Genomic DNA, 24,290 nt, shown 5'->3' with positions numbered 1-24,290 from the left:
TTGTGCCACCATGAGAGCTTCAAAAGTCAATTGCTTCAGAAATAGATTCTATGTGCGATAATGTATCAGCTGGCACAGCCAGTTCACTGTCAGCATGGATGATTCTGGTAGGAAATTGCCAGATGAAATTAAGGAGTCAAAACTGTCGTGGTGAAGCTTTTTCTGTGCACTGTCGGGTATATTAGTGGCTTGTGATCTGTTACCAAAACAAACTGCTGTCCCTCCAACATCTGTCACAACTTATTGATGGATGCATACAGCTCACTGTCATACGTTGATCTAGTTTGCTGTGACGGGATAACTTTTTGCTGAAGAAGGTTACTGATTGCCTGCGTCCATTCACACGTTGTTGTAGCGCAGCATCGATTGTAGAGGCAGATGCATCAGTGCATGTTGTTCCTGTGGTACTGGGTGCTCCAAGAGTTTTGCTTCAGCGATGGTAGTCTTCAGACCAGAAAATGCCGTTTCAGCTTCTGGATTCCACTGAAGTTTATTCTGTAGTCTTGGTTTACCTTGTATGAATTTGTTCACTGACGCAGCTAGGAGGGTGTGGCTACAGGCGAAATGACGGCACAAGTTCTAGTATGATAAAAACAAATAAGTTAAATATATTTGAAATTTGTTTCAATTTTAATCTGATAATTATGTATATATATATTGCGTTTCATACTAGAATGTCGTATTCCCAGTTTGGCACAGCTATGCCACAGGAGACACGAAAGCGGTCGAAGACGTCCGTCTTCTGGTCGGCTCCTGATCGTTGTCAGAAGGAGGCTAGTTTTTGATTACGCAAAGACTTCTATTATTTGGAAAAGAACAACCCGGATTTCTTTACGTAATCAGTATGAATTTTATAATTACGTAAGAGACCTTTAACAATGAACAGTAAAAAAAAATTGCATTTGCAAATGAAATCATTAATAAATGGGGCAGCTATGAGTTGTATAGAAGACAAGGAGCGGCCTTCTCTACACGACCAGGATGCCGCAGTATTCTCTGCTGTAGTAAAGGCTGTTTGACATTTATAAAAATTATATGGCACGGAGGTTAAAAAAGTATAAAGGAAAAGAACAGAATAAGAAAATCTGGTAAACACTAAATATATTCAAACAATTCTCACTAGCAAATTAGGGCTTATTTATAAACAATATAACTTACATAAGTACTTTTCTAACTGTATGGTGCGATCAGATTTCAGCCTGCCCTGTGCTGTCTCCTTGGTTTACGTTTTTGTCACAAATTACAGTCATTACTTTTCTCCTTCGTTAAAGACAATTCTTGCACTGTCCAACACCTTCATAACAATAACTTGCCGATTTACAGTTTCGAACATAAATTACTTGAATTTTATTAATTAATAATGTTGTCTGCACGCTGGCAAGACCGCTCACTTTTCTAGCTTAAAGTCGATCTTCTTTTACGTTTTCACATTACAAGGAGAAGTACTACATTAAAAATCTGAAGATCTACAAAAGTCTTTTTACTGTCATCTTTTATTTAGATCGAAGCGGAACGTCAGTTCAGCTTCTGTTAAAATGTTTCTTTGACTGCGCAATCGATGTATTAGAGTCCGCGCTAGATGCGCATCTTTACAGTTCGTAAATTATATAAAACAAAAGTCTTTCAAAGAATAGGTCTCATCTCATAAGTTGATCATTTAATATAAAGATAGGTGAACGCCTTTCCAAGGGTACTCACAGCTTTCATACTACGGAAATCCCAATAATATTACATCGCTTCCCGCGTGAGGGATAATGATTCTGAAAGATCGTTACGACTCACGCGCAGGAGTAATATTATTGGATCACATACTTAGTGAATGAAGTATTTAAGGATATCTCCTTGTAGGGAGCAAAACAAACATAACGTAAGGCATATAGGGGTAAATACGTTTCACATTAAGTAGTCAAAACTAATCACAGTTGCTTGATCATTAACAAACTTGGTAGTGGTTTGATGCCATCATAAGTGTTCAAGGATTTAACATAGGTTCTTTTACGTGTTCTCAAGAATTACTCTCATTCAATCAATAGAAACATTCAAATACTAACATAGATACAAATACAAATCAAATACACATACACATACATATATACATAAATATTGACAAGAAGAAAAGAAATTCGATTACAGGAATTCGTTTGAAGTATTGGTGCATTTCTGCCAATTTTGAACAGAACATAAAACAAATCAGTCATTCTCGTAGCGATGCCACTCTTCACTTTGTAGTTGGGAGTATTTCTCATGAACTCGGGTGATTTTCACAGGGGAATTCTTTCATCACCTTTCACTTTTCACTGCACTAAAACTGGGGATCACCTTTTCACATTCTGGTGGAAAACACTGGGAATTTCACTATGTGAAGGGGGAAGTGATGTTCCTTGACTCCACGATCCATCAGGTCAGGTCTGGAATCAGGAAAGTTGATGACTGGTTCAATGACGAATGAGTCAGTTTGGTGGCTGTCTTAATCTCATTCCAATTCATGTTTCAGCAGATGAAAATACAGAAAAAAATCTGTATTAGGACTTGCTCATTAACTAGCATCTTAATCTAAGGGAATATAGAGTAAGAATTTAAGACAATAAAAATTACTACATAGACTATGTACATATACACTCCTGGAAATGGAAAAAAGAACACATTGACACCGGTGTGTCAGAGCCACCATACTTGCTCCGGACACTGCGAGAGGGCTGTACAAGCAATGATCACACGCACGGCACAGCGGACACACCAGGAACCACGGTGTTGGCCGTCGAATGGCGCTAGCTGCGCAGCATTTGTGCACCGCCGCCGTCAGTGTCAGCCAGTTTGCCGTGGCATACGGAGCTCCATCGCAGTCTTTAACACTGGTAGCATGCCACGACAGCGTGGACGTGAACCGTATGTGCAGTTGACGGACTTTGAGCGAGGGCGTATAGTGGGCATGCGGGAGGCCGGGTGGACGTACCGCCGAATTGCTCAATACGTGGGGCGTGAGGTCTCCACAGTACATCGATGTTGTCGCCAGTGGTCGGCGGAAGGTGCACGTGCCCGTCGACCTGGGACCGGACCGCAGCGACGCACGGATGCACGCCAAGACCGTAGGATCCTACGCAGTGCCGTAGGGGACCGCACCGCCACTTCCCAGCAAATTAGGGACACTGTTGCTCCTGGGGTATCGGCGAGGACCATTCGCAACCGTCTCCATGAAGCTGGGCTACGGTCCCGCACACCGTTAGGCCGTCTTCCGCTCACGCCCCAACATCGTGCAGCCCGCCTCCAGTGGTGTCGCGACAGGCGTGAATGGAGGGACGAATGGAGACGTGTCGTCTTCAGCGATGAGAGTCGCTTCTGCCTTGGTGCCAGTGATGGTCGTATGCGTGTTTGGCGCCGTGCAGGTGAGCGCCACAATCAGGACTGCATACGACCGAGGCACACAGGGCCAACACCCGGCATCATGGTGTGGGGAGCGATCTCCTACACTGGCCGTACACCACTGGTGATCATCGAGGGGACACTGAATAGTGCACGGTACATCCAAACCGTCATCGAACCCATCGTTCTACCATTCCTAGACCGGCAAGGGAACTTGCTGTTCCAACAGGACAATGCACGTCCGCATGTATCCCGTGCCACCCAACGTGCTCTAGAAGGTGTAAGTCAACTACCCTGGCCAGCAAGATCTCCAGATCTGTCCCCCATTGAGCATGTTTGGGACTGGATGAAGCGTCGTCTCACGCGTTCTGCACGTCCAGCACGAACGCTGGTCCAACTGAGGCGCCAGGTGGAAATGGCATGGCAAGCCGTTCCACAGGACTACATCCAGCATCTCTACGATCGTCTCCATGGGAGAATAGCAGCCTGCATTGCTGCGAAAGGTGGATATACACTGTACTAGTGCCGACATTGTGCATGCTCTGTTGCCTGTGTCTATGTGCCTGTGGTTCTGTCAGTGTGATCATGTGATGTATCTGACCCCAAGAATGTGTCAGTAAAGTTTCCCCTTCCTGGGACAATGAATTCACGGTGTTCTTATTTCAATTTCCAGGAGTGTACATTATATATTATTCATATTTTGTGTCTAGGTTTTATATTCTTTCGTTAGCAAATATTAGCAAAACACGTTTCGTCTTGTACAGGTCTTTCTTAAGCAATGTATTTAGTAATATTGCCATAGCAATTTTCATAGTTAAGGAAAAGTCATCATTAGTGTCCTTTTAATGTAAATATAGTAAAATCGTGCGTAGTTTATCAACGTTTTTTGTTTTTTATATCCATTTTCATCTCAAATCTGGAGCACGCTCGCGCCCGTTATGGAGAGGAATGCTTATTGTTGAGTACGGGCCGGCGAGCAGTCATTGAATGTTGCCACAGTGCTTCACAGTCACGTGGTAACGAACTGGCGGTTTGACAGCGTTGGCAGTCCGCGTCCTGCACTAGGCAGATAGTTCAGTGGCTACCAACCCTTCTTTTTTTTAAAAAAAAAACTTGTGCATTTTGTTGAATCGTGGGTACTGGAGCAGCCCGTCAAGGCGACATGGTCAACCTGGACGGTAAATTGACTGCACCAGCGACGAAGAACAATCATCGATGAAAATGACTACTGTCACCTATTGCAGTGAGTACAATAGCTTGTCTATCCTTTGACTGATAGTCACTGTATCGTCGTTGCAACGTGAGAATACTTGTAATGCTACTTCACATGCAGAACATCACTCGTGTCCATAAGTTTATTACAGTTTTGATTCACACAAGAGGTAACTAGTTTTTCGTGTCCATACATGTGTCACATTACGATTTTACACACGTGTTCATCATTTTGTCACTGAGTCACATGCATCAATCCATACATGTCCATTTAGGTGTCTTTATACTACAGAGTAGTACAGGTAATGCTAAAATTACTTATCATGAAAGGATCATTTACAAAATATACAGAGGTTTTTTTTTTGTTACTGTCTAGGACCTAACGAAAAACGTGTTTGCTACTCTGAATGGTGCTTCTGAAGCATGTTAGCTTTTATATGTATCTTAAATCTGATTCTTTTCCTTTTCTTATTGTTCTACAATAGCCTTTTTTTGTTTCTTTTTTTTCATTTCCTCCGTTACATCAATAATCAGTAAAATGTACCCACTTTGACGTGCCGAACAGTTCACGTTCAAAACTTCATCTAATAGAAATCGGGAAAATTATTCATATTTCCTAGGATGCTTTTGCTCACAGCGAATCAGATTTACATCACGTTTCGATAAGTAACTGCAGATACGCATTAACCAACGAGCCACGATCGTCAATACACACAATATACACACGTCAAGTCTTTTGAACCAATTTCCAAATTTCTTCCCCTACCAGGTAGGGTAGAAAGGTAAGAATGCTAAAGAAGAAAACTGCAATAGGATAGTGCAAGGAAATGAAAGATACGAAGATGGATAATAGGTGAAATAATCAGTTGAGCAAATTCATTCTTCAGCTCCACCGTTTAAGTGTCATCCACGTGACATAACTTGACTTCAGTATTAAAATGTCGCACAATTCCGCTTCCAAAGCATCTTCAAATATATCTCAAAATCACGGCATGAGGACATTGCAGAAGAATATAAGCAGATTATCTCAGTCCTCAACTAGGTATCTTAATATCGAAGGTTTCTGTATGATACTCGTGACATAGGAATAGTCTCTCTAAGTTTCTCCAATACAGGACCTAATTATTATTATAAATGCAAATTTCTTAACTGGTTGACTCATAGTAATAAATAAATTAAAGTTGCTCTCCAGTTGCGGGTACCATTATTCATTTCTTTGTACATTAGCTATATGTTACTGCTTATACTCGATGTAATCTACAGATTACAATGTATCAGTTTTGCATCGTACATGGTTCTAGCGACTTAAAATATCAATCCTTTGAAAGCTTAACTTAGGTTAATACTTCACATATATGGACATTCTGGTTTGAATGAGGGATTTAAAGAAAACCTTTACTACTTGGTAAAAAGAAGATTTGCCATAACTTTAAACTAAAGCACTAGGTGGCACTTTGGCACATCCCTTACTCAATTCAACGACTGCAGTCTTCTATTGCTCAAGAAACTTAAAACTACCTTAAAACTAAAGCAAATCTTATTTTCCAAATACGTAGAGTACCTTCTTCAATCACTTCATATCTTTCAAGCTCCATCATTACTTTGTGTCCACCTCACTCAAATGATTACGTCACCTGCAGAATACATGTACATGCTGTTGACTCACATGCTTTCTAAACAGATCACACTCTTGTTTCAAGTTGCAGCTTAACATAATAAATGATATTTTTTATGTTTTCCATGGTACTTCTTTAGGTCTACATGGTGGTAAAGTCCTTTTATTCGTCCACTAACTGGATCTGCCAACACGTAACCACCAATATGTGGCTTCCTGACTATAACAAACAGTCCTTCATATAGGTGTTCCCACTTACGATTTTTACGTAAGATGAGAGATGGTTGGAATTGTGTCCTCAGAAGAACACGCTCGTTCAGGCGATACGACAGAACTTTATTTACATGCTTGTCAAATGCCTTTTATCTTAAATTGGCATGAGTTGTGAGAGAGATCAGGGCTTGTCTTAACTTATCTACGTTGACTTCTGGACCTTGTATCTTGAGGATAGGATCAGTCCATTCATTGCTTTCCTTTTGCCTGGAGATTAATTTTGAAGGTGTGAAACCGGTCAAAGTGTGCGGAAGATTATTTACAATCTCTTCAAATGGAGTAACGAAATCGACCCACCGTGTTTGCTGGTTCGGTACATAGGTGCGAATAAAACGATTAAATTCTTTTAAGACTCGTTCTGTCGGGTTAATTTGCGGTCTAAATCTTGAGATTAGAATCTGTCTAATACCATTATTGGCAAGAAACTGTCTCCACTGTTTTCCAACGAAGTTTGAAGCATTATCAGGCAACATGGTTTCCGGCTTACCAAAACGAGGAAAATAATCCTTTTCTATTCATCTTATTAAAGATTTTGCACTGGAAGACTTAATCGCGTATAAACGCACGTGCTTAGTGAAGAGGTCTAGCAAAACAGCAAGGTACTTAGCACCTCCTCTTCCTATAGGAAGTGGACCCGCATAGTCGAGACTGACTATTTGGTTAGGACGCTCAGCTTAGATATGATTCAAAGATATGACATTCGAAAGATTGAAGAGCTTTGCCTTCTGACAGATTAAACAAGTGCTTAGCAGTTTATGAATTCTCTTATGCAGATTGGGTACGTAGCAATAGGCAGAAATCTTTCTTTTACACTTCTCGGGGCCATAATGTCCCCAGGATAGGTGAGTGTACCATATGAGATATTCAACGTACTCCTCAGGAATACAAACACACCATTGCTCCGTCAACATAGATGTACGATGAAATAAAACACCATTGTGTGATTGATAAAATTTCGACAAACGATGATTGGGGTTGTCTTGTAGAAGCTGTTTGACTCTCTTCCATTTACGGTCACTTTCTTGCAGAGTACCCATCTGTCGGCAAAGACGTAGAAAATAACTATGATTCAAGGGATCTTTCATAAGGAGTATCTTGTGATTGGAAATCTGTTCTACAAGTTCCGTAGGCTCCGGCATACATTCCGGCATGCGTGACAGTGCATCTGCAACGATGTTGTTCTTGCCTTTCACGTAAACAATTTCGAAATTGTACTCCTGTACAAATAGGCACCAGCGAGTAAGCCTCGGATGATAGAGCTTACACGAAAGGAGAAAGCTAAGAGCTTGATGGTCGGAATACACTTTGATCGGATGGCCATAAATGTAATAATTAAAACGGTGGAACGCCCATACAACTGCCAATCCTTCTAACTCTGTAACAGAGTACGATCTCTCTCACTCTGTAAGCACACGACTGGCGAAACTAACTATCCTAATCTCTTCTTTATCTCCAGTTTTCTTTAGCTGGAACAAACAAGCGCCCAAGTCTTGAAATGAGGCGTCACAATAAATGCAGAATTCGGAGTTCATATCTGGATGACTGAGGATATTGCTATTCAGAAGAGCTTGTTTGATTTTGTCAAAGGCTTGCTGACATTCAGAGGTCCATACCCAATGAACGTTTTTCTTTAATAGATTGTGCAACACTGGACTGTTCATGGATTGATTTGGTATAAAGCGACGAAAGAAAGACGTTAACCCTAGAAACCCTTTTAATTGTCTTTTGGTGCAAGGCATAGGGAAGTTCCTTATTGCAGACAGTTTGTTAGGATCGGGAGAGATTCCCTCAGAAGAGATAATATGACCAAGGAATTTTACTTCCTTTTCTACAAACTTTGATTTCTGTAAATTGGCAGTAACGCCAAAGTTAGCAAACCTCACGAAGATTTTCCGAATCAAGTCAAGATGTTCCTCCCATGAAGTCGAGGCTACTAAGATATCATCGACATAGTTTTTTGTCCAGTAAATCATGACCTAAGACATGGTCAAGTGCGGCAATAAAGACACCTGAACTAATATTCAGTCCAAAGGGTACGACACGAAATTGATATGACCGACCCGCAAAGATAAAGGCCGTGTACTTTCTTGAAGATGGCGACAACTTCACCTGCCAATAGCTACTTCGAAGGTCGATGGAGGTTAGAAATTTAGTACCATAAAACCTTTGCAGTTGCCCCTCCAATGCTTCTGTACGGGTACACACAGGAGCAATAATTTTGTTGATGTTCCTAGCGTCTAGAACAAGCCTAACACTTCCGTCCTGTTTAAATGTAGACAATAATGGGCTCGAATATGGAGAGTCAGAGGGCTCAATTATTTTCCAGTTTAACATTTTGCGGATTTCCTGTCGTACTGCTTCCTTGCGGGATTGCGGAACTGCATAGGTGGTTTTACAGTAGGTGCTGTGGGGCTTAACCTTCATGTCGAACACATAGTTGGCTATGATTCCCGGTTTCTTAGAAAACACATTGATAAATTGTGTCAACAGATCATATAGTTCCTTTCTTTGTCGGTCACCTAATCCGTCAGATTCATTAGCCTTCGTCAGTAATTCTTCATGTGTCGGTAATAAGTCGATGTCTTCGTCCGCATCTCCTTACTCGTCTAAATAATTGAAATATTGTTGCCGAGATGTGAGCTTGCGGAGCTTTACTTTATGTTCTTGGCTGGACAACTTAACTTTGGTCCTCATAAGTCGAATCACTATTCTCTTATCAATGCATCTGAGAGTACATGTACCTTCATACAAATCTATGATGACACGATTCTTACGTAGAAACTCCATTCCTAGGAGGCAAGGTACTGACAGATTTTCAACAACTAGAAAAGTGCATGTTACGGTGTCTGATGCAAATCTCACTGGTACATGAATTTGTAGCGTCACCTTTTGAACTGGAGAGCCTACAGCTCCGGATACGGTACACCCTTGTACTGGCAGTGACAGAACTTTTGCTACAGAACACACTTTCTTATATACACATAAAGACAAAACATTGATATTGGCACCACTATCTATTATAGCGACAAGTGGTACATCATGAATATGAATCATAGTGGATGCCTGAACCTGGTTTTCCCATAAATCCCCACCATTCAAAACGTCATTCTCGTTTAGCAAGTCATCTACGAGGGCGGTTCAGAAAGTAACCTCCGATTGGTCACAGTGCGGGTTGTGGGGGGAGTAGCGACGCCATCTGTGCGTTCACGCACTCAACAGGTCAGTCGGCATCAAGCCGTGGTCGAGTGAACGTCGTACCTGCGCTAGTTTAGTTTTTGTGGCAGTTTGAAATGTGTGCTGCAATAGAAAACCCCGCCAAATGTGAAGTGCGTGCTGTCATAAGGTTTTTTACAGCCAAAGGATATTCTGCAGCAGCCATTCATCGTGAGCTTTGTGCCATGTACGGACCAAGAGTTATGAGTGAAGGAGTTGTCCGTGAATGGGTACGTTTATTTAAAAGTGGACGAGAAAACGTTCATGATGAAGAGAGGAGTGGTAGACCATCATTGGTGACTGACGAACTCGTTCAGACAGTTGATGCAAAAGTTCGTGAAAATCGACGTTTCTCAATGTCGGAGTTGTCTACTGGTTTTCCACAGATTTCTAAGACTCTCTTGTACGAGATAGTGACAGCAAGATTGGGTTACCGTAAGTTCTGTGCACGATGGGTGCCCAAAATTCTTACCGACCACCACAAAACTCAAAGAATGGCCTCTGCATTAGACTTTCTGTCACGTTATGAGGACGAAGGAGAACCATTGTTAAACAGAATCGTGACTGGTGACGAAACCTGGATTAAGTACGTGAACCCTGAGACAAAAGAACAATCAAAGATGTGGGCACATTCAAATTCGCCTACCAAACCAAGAAAATCCTCGCAAGATTTTTCTGCCAGAAAACTGATGGCAACGGTGTTTTGGGATGCCAAAGGGGTGTTGTTGGTTGAATTCATGGAACATGGTACGACCATTAATCTAGACGTGTACTGTGAAACAATAAAAAAGTTACGACGGGCTATACAGAACAAACGCCGTGGTATGCTGACTTCCGGTATCGTTTTTTTGCACGATAACGCCCGTCCTCACTCTGCTCGCAGAACAACGGCCCTTCTTGAGTCCTTCAAGTGGGACGTTATCAACCATCCACCTTACAGCCCAGACCTGGCGCCAAGTGATTATCACCTCTTCATGCATTTGAAGAAATGGCTCGGGTCACAGCGGTTTGATGACGACGAAGAGCTCGAAGATGCGGTCACAGGCTGGCTCCAGGCACAAGCGGGTGATTTTTATGCAGAAGGAATTTCAAAGCTTGTGAAGAGATACGATAAGTGCCTGAATCGCTATGGAGACTATGTAGAAAAATAGTGTAAAGATGTAGTTGTAAGATGTATATATTAAAATATTTTTATTTAACTTGGTGTATTTTTTTAAATCAACCGGAGGTTACTTTCTGAACGGCCCTCGTATTAAGTCACAGTCATTGTCATATCGTATAGGGTTGATTTGCCCTCTAATGAAATCGCCCCCATCATGTTTCGCAGCTTCCCCAAGCAGGCAAGAAAAAGAAGCTGCTTTTAGTTTTCCGCATGTTCATTAGATTGAATTTCGCTCACAATTACTTTCAAAGTACCGGGCGGTATGCTCGGTACGAAGTTTGCTTCCGTATTCCACCTAAGTTGCGAGCTATTTGCCGGAATTTCAGTCGAGATGGTGTGTATTGGCGGGTTTACTCGGGGATAATAGATGCGAGAATTTTGTGGTTCATGATTTTGACTTTGATAGTTTGTAAAAGGTGGAGGACTATTCCTATAGTTTGGAGCATACCGTTGTTTGTATTGCTTGGAAGGATCTGGAGCATTTCTCCCTTGACAACAGTGCTGGAATCTAGGATGGTTACCATACTGCTGTTGACTGTTGGTGTTAATCCAACGTCCTTTTCCATTGAAATTATTATTATTTTGGCGATCGTTATTGTAGTGATAGCGATCATTGTAATTAACTGGTGAATTACCATATTGCTGTTGTGTTGTCTGGTATATGGGGTGGCACCTGTTTTGATCCTGGAATTTATGTTTCTGCTTCCCGTTACGGCGATAGTAGTTGTTATTATCGCACGGAACGTCGTGTCCTTTACTGTTGTTAGGTTGGTATGACATACCTGAGTCTGCGCCTACACCGTGCGGCTGTGTAGTGTGCAGGCCTAGATTACAATTACTGCGCGCACTAGCACGCACGTCTTCTTGAATCATGTCAAGGTTGTCAAGTACTGACAGAAAAGCCTCCGTGTCGTCGTCACTGACATTTACTAACTTCTCCCTGATCGATACCGGTAGCTTTGACTTAAGGATCATAATTACGTCCTTCGTGGAAATGGGCGTGTCCCAATATTGTATTTTTCGCAGGTATTTCTCAAAGTACCTACGGAGACCAGCACTTCTCGTATTAAACGGTTCTGGATTATATACTTCCTTTCTAAGGCGTTGTTGTGTGCCTGAACTCCAGAATTTGTTCAGAAATTGCTTTTCGAAGTCAGCGTAATTATTACATCTGTCAATTACTTCTGTTCCCCAGACAGAACCCTCTCCTTGAATGTAACCTACTATAAAGCGCATACGTTGCTTGTCATCCCAGCTCTCAGGAAAAACACCATTAAATGACTTCAGAAACCATTGGGTGGATGTTGCGTTTCTCTGGCAGAAAAGGCTGGAATACGCGGTGCTTGAGAATGCTTTCTTCTTTCATGAGCTCGACAAGAGTTACTTGATCAATCTGGTTGCGTACTAACGGATTCTTACTGCTGTGACCATGTACAAGTAGAGAGAATTTTACACGAGACTTGGGATTATTATTGTATTCATGTTCTGAAGAAAGCAAGTGTGAATACTCACTTCTATTGTCATTAGGAAAATCATTGACTTGTTGTTTCAACTGCTCGATTTCCTCAGTGAGGTGTCGTTTCCAATCGGGAAGATCTCGGTGAAAAACTCTACGAATCTCTCCTCTCGGTGAAAGACTCTACGAAACTCTCGTAATTCACTGAGAAGCGTATCTCCTGATGTACCTGGGGCAGCTAAAACTTCAACTGTGGCTGAATTAATGGCTTCTTTTAAGTCGTGTTGAACCTTGTTTTCTATGTACTGTTCTTTAGTCTCGACCCATTCTACAAATTCTTTTCCTATCGTGAAATGTACGTTTGCTGCAGCATCATTCACTCTTTTTTCAATGTTAATGTCGGATAGCGCCTGTGTCAGGTCATTGACCTGGCCTTGCAGAGTGATGACTGTGTCTGCAAGCTTATTTACTTTAGCTCCGACCTCATCGCACTTTTTTGAAGCTTCCGTTGTAACTGTCTGGCAACTTTCGATTTGTACTTTGATGTCTTTGTGCACGTTACCTAGTGTGCTCCCACATGCATCTAACTTCTGCAGAATATCTTCTATCCTTTCATTAACTTTAGTACTTAATTCCGCGATATATTCCACCGTGACTGTCCTTATTCTTGCCTCTAAGGTGGCATCAATATTATCTAACCGATTTTTCATTGTACCAATGGTGGTATTTAGATCAAACCATTTTCGCTCTGTCTCCTGTTCCTTTTCTCTTTCTTTTTATTCCCTTTCTTGCCTATCTCGTTGTTTTTGTAATTTATAAGCTTCCCTTTCCGGTTTCTCCTGTTCTCTTTCTTGAAAAAAAATTCTCATCATTTCAACCATCGAATTTTCTCCCGCTTGCTGTGACGATGATTGCTGTGACGATACGTCACGCATGCTATCATCGTCTGCCGTTCTCTCCATTCGCGAATCGGGTCTGCCTGTTCCCGTTTGTGATCGTAGTGGGTATCACTTGACAACTGTGTCATCACCGTCATCCACACTGTTTGTCGGATTTCCTTAGTCATCTGCCATGTTTATTTTCAAGTTTGTGACGTAACTACTCAAAGAAATATTTCTCGGCACGCCGATCGTCGACTCTCAGATGCGCACACTGATAGTCAAACGTCACACCGCGGTAGCTGACAATTGCAGAGCTATACCGGGTAGAAGACAAGATGGCACCTAACTCTGAAAATAAGTGACAAACACCTACTAGACACTTAATCCTGCTATTATGGCATCCATCTTGTGTTCTACACCGTAACAACAATGTAGGTGCTAGTAATGCTAATAATGCAAGGTTTCTTGGGGAAGGTCAGCCCATTCTTCACAGAGTGCTGAACTGAGTACAGGTATCGATGTTGGTCGGTGAGGCCTGGCATGAAGTCGGCGTTCCAAAACACCCCAAAGGTGTTCTATAGGATTCAGGTCAGGACTGTGCAGGCCAGTCCATTACAGGGATGTTATTGTTGTGTAAGCACTCCGCCACAGGCCGTGCGTTTTGAACAGGTGATCGATCATGTTGAAAGATGCAATATCCATCCCCGAATTGCTCTTCAACAGTGAGAAGCAAGAAAGTGCTTAAAACACAATATAGGCCTGTGCTGCGATAGTGCCACGCAAAACAACAAGGGGTACAAGCCCCCTACATGAAAAACACGACCACACCATAACACCACCGCCTCTGAATATTACTGTTGGCACTACACACGCTGGCAGATGACATTCACCAGGCATTCGCCATACCCACACCCTGCCATTGGATCGCCACATTGTGTACCGTGATTCGTCACTCTACACAATGTTTTTCTGCTGTTCAGTCGCCCAGTGTCGTCGCTTCTTACATCAAGCGATGCGCGGTTTGGCGTTTACCGGCGTGATGTGTGCCTTATGAGTAGCTGCTCAACCATGAAGTCCATTTTCTCACCTCCTGCATAACTGTCGTAGTACATGTAGTGGCTCCTGATACAGTTTGGAATTCCTGTGTGATGGTCTGGATAGCTGTCTGCCTATTACACATTATGGCCCTCTTCAACTGTCGGCAGTCTATGTCAGTCAACAGACGAGTTCAGCCTGTATAGTTTTGTGCTGTACGTGTCCTTCACGTTTCTACTTCACTACCACATCGTAGACAGTGGACCTAGGGGCGTTTAGGAGTGTGGAAATCTCGCGTACAGACTTATGACACAAGTGACATCCAATCACCTGACCACGTTCGAAGTCCGTGAGTTCTGCGGAGCGCCCCATTCTGCTCTCTGACGATGTCTAATGACTACTGAGGTAGCTGATATGGAGTACTTGCGAGTAGGTGGGAGCACAATGCACCTAATATGAAAAACGTATGTTTTTGGGGGTCTCTGGACACATTTGATCACATAGTGTACTTTTGTAGCTGAAGGTGAGCAGCTACATTTCCTGAGTGAGTGATAGTGACTCTTGTTCTGAGTCTGCAGTGCAGAGACTTCTGTGGTAAGTCTGATGATCTGACCTTGTAGTGTAGCAAAGTTGCTGTCTGTCTGCAGGTGTGGGCTAACTGCTGCAACACACACAAATGGATACATTTGAGATATTCTACCGGCGGTTTGCGGTAGTGCATCTAGATCGCCAGGCCACACAATTAAAATCTATTGTGCGTCAGGCGGTAGGCGTGATAGCCAAAGGTTTTGCTGAATGGCGTCGCTTACTGCGTTGATTGCCAATATACATAATCAGCACAACAGCTGTAATGGCATGCAGTTGCCCGACTCTTTGGTGCAAAATAGTTTATCCAGTCTCTTCACCTCAGACAGCAACAGTCGTGTGATTAGGGGGTTCTTAATCACCAGATATTGGTTCACATTCACAGTGATGGTACAATGTCCTACATTTTCGGTGTCATTTTTTCGCTGGTTGCCAGTGGTGGCTCATGAGTATACATCTTGGATGTTCACAAATTTTTTGATTCATATGAATTTGTGAGCTCTAAATTAATAGCATCTGCTGTATAACAGTTATACTCGTCAAAAATTTATGCAACTGCAGCCACTGCCAATAACACATTAATAATGATATACAATAATCCTCAAGGGAAGGCTCAGTGCATGGAAACAATACTACCCAACTAAATTGGAAACTGACTGGGAAACCTACAAAATCCAGTGTGCCCAAACAGCCAGGGCAATCAGAACTGAGAAACGCACGAAAAATCACTCATTGAAAAGATAGAACAAAATTTTAGGAAGAATGAAACCAGGGAGTACTACAGAGCTTTCAAACACAAACTGACTGGTCACAAACCGCCGTCACCATTCTTTCAGCGTAAGGACAGTACAGTGCCGACTTCAAATGAAGAAAACTGTCAGAGTCTAGTAGACTACTTTCGAGACCTACTGAACTGTGATAAACTCTCAAACCTCACTGAGACCAAAGAACCACTGCTCCAGTGCCCAGAGTCCAGACCACCTGACAAAGACGAAATCAAGCGCCACATCGCCCATCTCAAAACAACAAAGCACCTGGAGAAGACAAAGTCGTAGCAGAACCGTGCAAATATGCCCGAAGGAAATCACTCGAAATCTTACAAAAACGAAGAGAAAAAATTTGGAATGGGGAAACACCGCCCGAAGATTGAAAAACGGCCCTGATCTATCTCTTGCACAAGAGAGGCAGCATGTAAGACATTAACGACTACTGAGGAATATACCTGCTACTCGTAACCTATAAAATTCTCTCACTCGCCATTCTGGAGCGTTTAGAAGCCCAAGTCGCACATCAAATAGGTGAATATCTAGGGGGCATCATAAAAAGTCGCTCAACAGCTAAACAGATCCACAACCTCAAAACAATAATCAGATATTATTCTCTAAGGCCCTAACACTACTTGTCAGTCTTTGTGGACATCAGAAGGCATACGACTCCATAGACTGGGAGGTCCTGCTGAACGTCATAATTGAATTTGGAGTCGACCTTAAACTGCAGGCATTCGAGCTACCCTAACAGATACAAAATCCAACGTAAAGTTCCTCGGGTGTCTCTCGGACTCCTTTGATGTCAAAACATGGATCAGGCAAGGCGATGGCCTGTCTGCAATGCTTTTCAAATGCGTCCTTAAAAGATCATCAGGACCTGGAGTGAAAGATTAATGGAAACCAACTATAGCCTGTTATGAATTGGAACCAAATAGATGGTGATCAAGGTAGATTGCTTGGCTTTTGCCGATGACATTGACATTCTGTCAAACGACATAGACACCACTAGAGTTCAAATCGAAATGTTAAAAGAAATCGCTAAACAGACTGGCCTGCAAATATCATTTGAGGAAACGGAAGTCATAACTAACACTAAAGATGCCCCACCAAAACTCTGTACGAAATATGGGGTCATCACCCAGGTAGACAAATTCAAGTACCTGGGTGAGATCATCATGGAAAATGGACTGGACAAGGAAGAACTTAGGGAACGGATATGAAGACTAGAAACAGGTTACCAAACAACCCGCACAGTCTACAACAAGAAATCCTTTTCCCAGAACACCAAGATACGTCTCTACGAAACAGTTCTGAGGCCAGTAGTTTTGTACCTGGCCGAAACATTATCCCTAAATGCTCATAAAGGACCTCCCTGAAGAACTGGAGAAAAAAGAGCGCAAAATCATTAGAAAAATCCCAGGATCCAAGTACAAGAATGGCATCCATCAAAACAAATCCAACAAGGAAGTCTACAGTAAAATAGAAAAAATTACAGGCACAATCCATGAAAGATGGGCACAATCTTATGGTCGCCTCAAACGAATGAACAGAAATAGGCTAATCAAAAGTATATTTCTCTTTTATGATTCAAAACCAAAAACTATGATGCCACAGCTTAAAATCATCAAAGAAGGCCTCCAGAAGCAACATATCAAACCCAAATATGCTTTTGAGATAGTTCTTTTGACAAACAGAATAACCTGAGACGAGCAACCAAAAAAAAAAAAAAAAAAAAGACGTTGTGTCCTTTGGACAGAAGAGTGCAATTAGGCCCACTCAATACGAATGAAGGAAATGTGGGCTCAGAAAAAAGCCAGTCTCAGTGCTAAGTGCAACAGTACTTAATGTGGTCCTAGATGGCCCCTATGAATAAATAATAAATAAATAAATAGTAATAGTAGCAATAATAATAATATGCATAACGTATCTGACAAACGAAGTAATTGTTTTGGTGTAATTTTGTCATTTTGTGCATAATAATGAGGAACTAATGAAATAATGTCCATTTCGCGTTTTTGTGTAAGTAGGAGTTTTTGTATTTTTCCATATTTTGGACAAATGTATAAGGTCCCTAAGAGATGTATTAGTTCATGAATTTACTTCCAGCCTGAAAATCAGATACTTTTGTACTGCACCCACGAAACAACTTGTGCTGACTGTACCCTTGATAAATGTTCACCTGCAGTCACGCTTATTTGATTACATCCTCTCTCAGTCAAAGGATCTGTTCTCGGAGGCCATAGTTACTTTGCAGTTAACTTTTCCTGGTAATTTACGTTTGTGTTTTCAGAATGAGATTTTCAATGTGCAGTAGAGTGTGCGCCGATATGAAACTACCTAACAGATTAAAGCAGTCTGCTGGACTGAGACTCGAAATCAGGACCTTTGCCATTCACGGGCAAGTGCTCTAGCAATGGAGCTATCCAAGCACGACTTACGCCCAGTCCTCACAGCTTTACTTTTCTGTTAGAATTTAAAACAGATTCACCATAGTTAATGTTTGCACTGCACACAAGAGCCGATTCCCGCGCAGTAAACAATCAATTCGAGACACATAGTGCCACTTATGGAAATGATTAAACTCAAGTAGTAATGCGTACCAACATGACCACTTGATTAGATTATAAATGAGGTGCTGAGCCTAAAGCACATCGCTTTTAATCCTACATTTAAGTGAATGTCAAAGAAACCAGTGAAACAGCTTTTCATGAATTTTCATTTATGCAGTGTGGGCCTACAGCACAGACAAACCTGGCTCACCATAAGATCAACAGATTTCAGAAGCATGAATAAATATAAATAATACAAATAAATATAAAATATAAAATAAATATAAAATATAAAATAAATATAAAATATAAATAATATAAATATAAATAATATAAATAAGACAGGGTTGTAACCTCTCCCCGATGTTGTTCAATCTGTATATTGAGCAAGCAGTAAAGGAAACAAAAGAAAAATTCGGAGTAGGTATTAAAATCCATGGAGAAGAAATAAAAACTTTAAGGTTCGCCGATGACATTGTAATTCTGTCAGAGACAGCAAAGGACTCGGAAGAGCAGTTGAAAGGAATGGACAGTGTCTTGAAAGGAGGATGTAAGATGAACATCAACAAAAGCAAAACGAGGATAATGGAATGTAGTCGAATTAAGTCGGGTGATGCTGAGGGAATTAGATTGGGAAATGAGACACTTAAAATAGTAAAGGAGTTTTGCTATTTGGGGAGCAAAATAACTGATGATGGTCGAAGTAGAGAGGATATAAAATGTAGGCTGGCAATGGCAAGGAAAGCGTTTCTGAAGAAGAGAAATCTGTTAACATCAAGTATAGATTTATGTGTCAGGAAGTCGTTTCTGAAAGTATTTGTATGGAGTGTAGCCATGTATGGAAGCGAAACATGGAAGATAAGTAGTTTGGACAAGAAGAGAATAGAAGCTTTCAAAATGTGATGCTACAGAAGAATGCTGAAGATTAGATGGATAGATTACATAACTAATGAGGAGGTACTGAATAGGATTGGGGAGAAGAGGAGTTCGTGGCACAACTTGACGAGAAGAAGAGACCGGTTGGTAGAACATGTTCCGAGGCATCAAGGTATCACAAATTTAGCATTGGAGGGCAGCATGGAGGGTAAAAGTCGTAGAGGGAGACCAAGAGATGAATACACTAAGCAGATTCAGAAGGATGTAGATTGCAGTAGGTACTGGGAGATGAAGAAACTTGCACAGGATGGGGTAGCATGGAGAGCTGCATCAAACCAGTCTCAGGACTGAAGACCACAACAACAACAACGAATAAATATTAAAGTCTCACAATTGGTGGAGATGTGCTTTAATCCCATTTGATTCCCAGTGTCTCTGATGGATTACTGTATGATAAAGTTCATAATTTAATATACTATAACTCATTCAGAAACTCACAAAATACGTTTACTGTCAGTACAGCTTTAACATATACTGACGTTTGATCTGATTTCACTACAGTATGTAGTGATTAGTGAGTGAGTTAGCATATCTGAGGAGTGTGTTACCATCGAGCGAGGTTTATGCCGAGCGAACAGGGATAGAAGTCTGCCATAGCGTGCTACCACCTGGTGGCACTGACAGAAACTTCTAGTTGAGTGGCAAGGGCTAATTTTGCACGTCGTGGACCGATATTTATCTAATTCCTATGCATTTCGCCCACAAGGCAATTATGTCTTGCGAGTTGAGGATGCGAAAAGCTTCATAAAAAGTGCACAATGTGTTCGCGAACCTGTTGCCAAATTTCACAGAGTCCAAAAGTGCAGTAGCACTGTAGATTTAAGCGCTGTATCATTCAGATTACAGCAGCTATGTTACGTTTAACAGCATTCAAAGAATAATAACCAATAAATCCGTTAGGTATCGAAAGTTAGGGAGTTCACGTGCTGTTGTGCTATTCCACAGTAGCTGTCACTGCTGAGTGCTTCCACGACAAACTATGTTTTGTATGGTCCACTAGGACTTTCACATTTTTTTCCCGTTGGGAGCTCTTCCACAAGCGAGTTCAATTATTGAAAGTCTCAAAGCATTTAGATTATACAACAAGTGAACAGAGCAGAAACCTACATTGTGACTAAATAAGTACATAAGTTGATAAAACAAGTTTCATTAAATAAACTAGTTAAGTAAAAAAGTCAGTTCTAACGAACTAGAAAAATATAGTTGTGTATTACGTTTTTAATTACGTAGGGAAAAAAGATAATGCATAAACTAAAAAGGCTCTATACATTCCTTTATAACCACTGTGTTAGCAAATAAATATCGATATTTTGAAATGTTGATTTATATCTTAGCTACTTACCGCATGAAATAGATGAAGAACTCTCGTTATGAAATGTGCTTTGGCCATTAATAAACATTATCATAGTTAGTTCCTCAATGCTAATTCTATACTCTTACTTTCGATATCACCAATGTCATGTCATAAATTCACTTTAACCGTTCTTAAGTGTCTGTAAGTGTATTGACGTGATGTGACATATATTGTGAATACACCCCAACGTGACGGTGACATGGCGTAACAGTCCGTTAACTTTTAGTGTGAATCGGTCTTTATAGCAGAAGTCGAATTAGGTCTCCCGCCTACTCTTAAAAGTTCTTCCCTGAAACAATGACGTTGATACTTTGTACCTTGCTGTCGAAGGTCTGTGGCAATGTCGCACTTTTATTTGGTTTTGGTTTTCGTCAAACATGAATTGATCATTTCTCTACATTCCTCGTACTGGTGTTTCTAATGCTCACTTCATTTGCTCTTTGCTATATTTCTTAGATTACACACAGTGCTATTGTAGAAGATTCAGATTCTTTATTGGTCATTCAGCATTATTACATTCAATAGACCTCGCCAGTTCACTTAACCTATTAATTTTACAAAATACATTTTTACATATTTAAGTTGACATTGGGCATTTCAAAAAATTCTTCTAGTGACTAGAATGGATTAGTTAACAAGAAGTTACGTACATTTCCTTTAAATAATTTGTCAAGCTTGGTTGACGCATTCTTAGACAATTTTTATATATTTTAATTGCCATATACTTATGACTATTGTCAGTTTTAGCTAATCTATTTTGTGTCAACAGCAGAGACGTACAGGTTCTTGTATAGTAGTCATGCCTTTGATTTGTTACACTTATTTTAGGTAGTTCAGCAAGTATGTAGTTAACGCTCTCAAGAATATATAAATTAATAACTGTTAAAATTATATATTTAAGGAACAATGGTTTACAATGTGTCCTATTGTCTACCTTAGCCATTACTCTGATTGCTTTCTTCTGGATCACTATAATTTCATTTATTTTTCTGCTGTTTCCTCAGAGTATTAACCCATACCTTAAAACAGATTGAAAAAAGGCAAAGTACGCTGTCCTTACGTACTCAAATTATCGCTTGTCATATGAATTCGATGAGTTAATACGTTTACGAATCCTTATTTTCTGGTGGAATATATGGGTTGAGAGCATTCCGATTTCATAGCTTTTTTCCAATGCAGTTAGAAACATACTTCACTTTCCTGGATAAGATGTTCTATGACTTCGTTCCACTGATGTAAACCCAGCTTCGTTGCTAGTGTTTCCTACAGGCGTCTAAAGCTAGCGAAATGAGGGATGCTCAACTACCGGACCTACCGATAGATGGCTGTACCAGCTGATTACTGTCGTCTGTATTGCCCGCCATATTTGAATTTGCCACGAAGTTTTTTCTCGGTCTGTACGGTGTATAAGGAATTAAGGATTATCGAAATGGTGATTTCTTGTTCCGCTTTCAATTGTACGAAGTGATGGAGTAAGGAAAGTGACTTACCATTTCACAGGTAATAGGATTACCGATACAAGACGACAACAATACAGACTTAGTGTGTTTGCTAATTCGATGTTTTTGAACAGGTTTCCTCTGAAGCACCCAGAGCTGCTAAAGAAGTGGATTACTTTCGTGAAGCGGAAAGATTTTAAACCTACGTCTTGCAGTTTTCTTTGTGGAAACCTTTTCCGACAAGATGATTACGTAGTGAGCCCTGGAACGTGGAAGAAACGTCTCAGACCCGAAACAGTGCCATCAGTTTTTGACTTTCCGACACATTTGATGCCACCAAATAAACATCCACGACGACGTGTTTGGATTTTGAGTGACAACGATGCTTCTCCATTTGAGGTAGCTAATTAATTTCCTTGCTATGTGTGTGGTTTTGACATTTGTGAATTTATTTCGTACGGACACAAATGGGCTACATAGGTCTAAGCAATGTTGTAATACAGTTCCATATTTTTGTTTTTAGCGTTCTGTCCTGGAGTCTGTGCTTCATTTGCCCTCTACAGAAGCTACTGATTGCGTGGAGAATGTTGTCAATGAGAATTCTTCCCTGGAAAGCATGTCCCATTTATCCAATGCAGAAGCTGCGAATTGTGTCGAAAACGTTAGTATAAGGATGTTTTCACACCCCCAAAGTTTTCTTATAATATTTTTCATCAAGCCTTGAGTTATTTCAATCATATATAACGAAATTATTTCTTTATTTCAGAGTGCAGTTGGTTCTCAAGTAATTGATTGTGGTATACAGTCGAAAGTAGAAATGGAAGACAAGGTATCCGAAACTTGCAATTTTTCTCAGACATTGTGCACGAATTAAAACGTAAACTGAAGTGTGTCTGTGAAAAACTTCGAAGAAGAGAGAAGAAAGTGTTTTCCATGGATGACATCATAAGTTCATCGAAGGAGAAGGGGCATCTTCCTGAGAAGTTACTTAACTTCCTCAATCATCAGAAAGGAACACAAGTGGAATCAGTGTGCAATTTAGTGGACAACTCTCTCTCGTCAAAGGGTAATAGTTACACAACAAATGTGAAAATGTTTGCGATGACTGTGTACTTTTATTCACCAGCAGCATATGAATACCTGCAAAAATTAATGCCTCTTAAATCATTGATTTCCAAATGGGTGGCAAGTGTCGACTGTGAAACTGGCTTCTTAAAAGATGTTTTTAAGTACGTTGATTCGAACCCAATTGTAAGGGACCAGTTCAGCGATTCTTGTCTAATTGGAGATGGTGTGGCAATTAGGAAGCAAGTAGTTTGGGACCAAGGAACTATGCAATACACAGGTTTTTTAGAGTTTGGTGGGGAAGTGCCTCAGTCAAAAGAAGTAATAGAGGCATCTGAGGCTCTGGTTTTCATGCCTGTCCCTATTAAAGGCAAATTTATATGCCCGATTGCATATTTCTTTATCAAAGGTGTACAGGCAAATAATCGGCCACACTGATAAAATCCGCATTAGAGAAGCTGCATAGTTCTGGCATTAGGGTTTGGTGTGTTACATGTGATGGCTGCAAGGTAAATATAAGCACTTTACGTACACTTGGCCGTATTTTAAATTTTTCCAAGGGTGATTTTAAAAGCTACAATGTTTATTGTATCTTGGAAATGTCATATGATTAAGTTTGCCAGAAATGCTCTAGCAGAAGTATCTGCTATTGAGTCTCCAACTGGCATTATTAGATGGCATTTCGTTGAGGAATTGAACAAGGTACAGCAAGAAGAAGGTATGACATTTGCCATCAATCTATCAGGACAACATATAAGTTATGTAAATAGAAAAATGAATGTTTCATTGGCTCCACAGACTTTGGGTTCTAGTGTGGCAGATAGTATAGAGTTTTTGAGGAGGGTTGGTGATCCAAATATTAAAGAAAGTGAAGCAACAGTAGAATTTTTGTATAATATGGATAGGATTTTTGATATTCTGAACTCCAGAAATCCATTAGGTAAAGGGTATAAGAGCCCCCTGAGACTTGACAACAAATCTTATTGGCTAGGTATTTAAAAAAAATTAAAAAATAAATAAAATTTTAAAAAAAAGGCTCTGAGCACTATGGGACTTAACATCTATGGTCATCAGTCCCCTAGAACTTAGAACTACTTAAACCTAACTAACCTAAGGACATCACACAACATCCAGTCAACACGTTGGTATATTCAGACACACTGAAAATTATATCAAAAGCTTAAAAATCATTGGTGTTCCATTGCTGCTCCATGCAAGAAATACTTTTGCTTTGGGGATAATTTTCAATGTGCCATCAGTAAGGCACATAGCTCTGACAAGTATGCTTCGTGTTGAATCTCCTTTGAAGTATTTGCTAACATATTAACTGTCACAAGACCACATACACCTTTTTTCCCCTGCATTTGGTCCAGATGTGGTTGGAACAA

At 40.7% G+C, this 24,290-nt stretch overlaps 1 long non-coding RNA gene across 1 annotated transcript; it reads left to right on the top strand.

The window, feature by feature from the left end:
- Nucleotides 1-21,669: 21,669 nt before the first annotated feature.
- Nucleotides 21,670-23,779, top strand: LOC126480823 (uncharacterized). The gene is made up of 3 exons (XR_007587468.1): nucleotides 21,670-22,236; nucleotides 22,361-22,498; nucleotides 22,604-23,779. It is a non-coding gene; the product is annotated as an uncharacterized LOC126480823 (long non-coding RNA).
- Nucleotides 23,780-24,290: the final 511 nt, after the last annotated feature.

The sequence above is a fragment of the Schistocerca serialis genome, chromosome 5 (genome assembly GCF_023864345.2).
Source record: "Schistocerca serialis cubense isolate TAMUIC-IGC-003099 chromosome 5, iqSchSeri2.2, whole genome shotgun sequence".
Lineage (NCBI taxonomy): Eukaryota > Metazoa > Arthropoda > Insecta > Orthoptera > Acrididae > Schistocerca > Schistocerca serialis.
Note: the sequence above shows the minus strand (reverse complement) of the source record. Positions and strands in the feature narration are given on the sequence as shown.